Below are 1,864 nucleotides of genomic sequence, written 5' to 3'. Positions count from 1 at the left end.
ATTAGGACTACTCATCCAAAATAATTTTTTAGCTTCAAACATTGAGGCTATATTTCCATATGTATGAAGGGGATGTAATTGATTGTTTCTTAGTGATGGCAACACTTTTTTTTTTGTTGTTGTTTTTTTTCTTAATCTTTTTCGGTTTGCCAGATTATATTGTTGTTGCAGTGTTTGTCATAAAAAAGTTTTCTATTTTTACACGGATCCTCGAATCACAAAAAAAAACAGAAGAGAGCATCTATTCTTATGTACGTATTCAGGTATGAAAAGCAAACTGCTGCATCTGTTTACATGAGCGTGTGATGTACAGATTTCTACTGATTAAAGTTAATTTAACTTAAACCATCGGCCTCTCTCTCTCTCTCTCTCTCTCTCTGCTTGATCTCGTTGGAGACAGGAGGGTGCACATACTGAATGTAGTTTCACAGGGCTTATTTTCCTAACAAATCAAATATTAACAGGCTTCTCACTAAAAGTTACAGCTCACAATTCGGGCTCAATAGATTTTTGTGTAACTCCTATCTGACCGCTCTGTGTGTGTGTGTGTGTGTGTGTGTGTGCCCATTTAAAAATCAAACAAAAAAACTCAGGTGCTCATTCACAGTCCTGGTTCAGTAAATGAGAGAGAAAGACTCCTGCTCCTCCCAAGCTCTTCACTATTCCAAGCAATCCACAAACAAACCTGCATTAAGCACTGTGCCTTTCATGTGCATCAAAAGACATGGGGGGGGTATTCCAAGTAGGTTTAGTGACAAACCTGGTTAAGTTAACTCAGAGTAAGTGGTAAACCTCCTACAACAAGAGCCCTATGGCATTGTTTTGTTAGGAGAATTAATCCATACAGCTCTGTCTGTAGGAGGTTTACCACTTACTCTGGTTTGTCACTAAACCATGTACTTGGAATACCCCCCTGGAGATGAGACAATTCCTTGTCTTGTTTCTAGCCTGTGACAGCATGACCAGTAGATTGTGCATATAACACAGTGAAAGGCCTTTGATGCAGGAAGTTGATTTACACACAACTGAATCTGATCTGTAGTCTGTGACAACCAAAGTCCCTCTCAGGAGCATCCACAGAGGAATATCATGGTAGCAAGACTATATCTTTGGAAATCACATACATTTACTTTTTCTGACAGCATGCGGCAGACAGGTTGAGGCAATTTTGTCTTGTTTTTTCCCCCGATGTCCAGTAGTGAACATCTGACACAATGCACTCAAAATGATCATGAAAGCAAGCTGTGGGACCTTCATCTTCATCTCATTCATCTTAGGGCTACTAACCTCATTCTAAAGGCTTCCTGAACACAGCTGTAAATTCTGGTGTGTTACTGTAAAATTCCTACTTGCTACTGTAAAAGTGCATTATGTAAGTAGCTAAGTCAGACCCCATGATACTCCGGTGACACTCAGATTAACCTGACTCTCTTGTGACTGCTGCTAGCCTTTTTTATGTCTGCTTGGCGGCTGCCAAGAAGACCATGTGTGAAGAGCAGTGCACTGCAGAGTAATGAAATTTAGTTCAGGGACATGTGCAAGTTATTTCCCCATTCGCTTCCTTTTTATCCCCCAAATTCTTCCTAATTTAGACACAGCTGGAGCCTGTTCTCTTGGGAGCACACTGGTCTCGGGATATGTGGCTCATTTGGTTAGTGAAGTGACGACATGTCACTTTTAGCCAGCAGCCAGACCAATGGATACCTTGTCTTAGGTAGGTGCTACACATTGGTTGTGGTTAGTGAGGTCCCCCCTTCCCTGTGAAGCGCTTTGAGTGACGAGAAAAGCGCTATATAAATGTAAGGTGTTGTTTTTGTTGTTTAAGCAAAAGGTTGGTGTTTTTGCGGTTCTTTTATGCTGATGA

Source organism: Alosa pseudoharengus, unplaced genomic scaffold, assembly GCF_046254945.1.
Source record: "Alosa pseudoharengus isolate Yale_2024_CS ecotype anadromous, Long Island Sound unplaced genomic scaffold, YU_APseudo_1.1 YU_APseudo_1.1_scf_1, whole genome shotgun sequence".
In the NCBI taxonomy this organism is placed as follows: Eukaryota; Metazoa; Chordata; class Actinopteri; order Clupeiformes; family Clupeidae; genus Alosa; species Alosa pseudoharengus.
Note: the sequence above shows the minus strand (reverse complement) of the source record.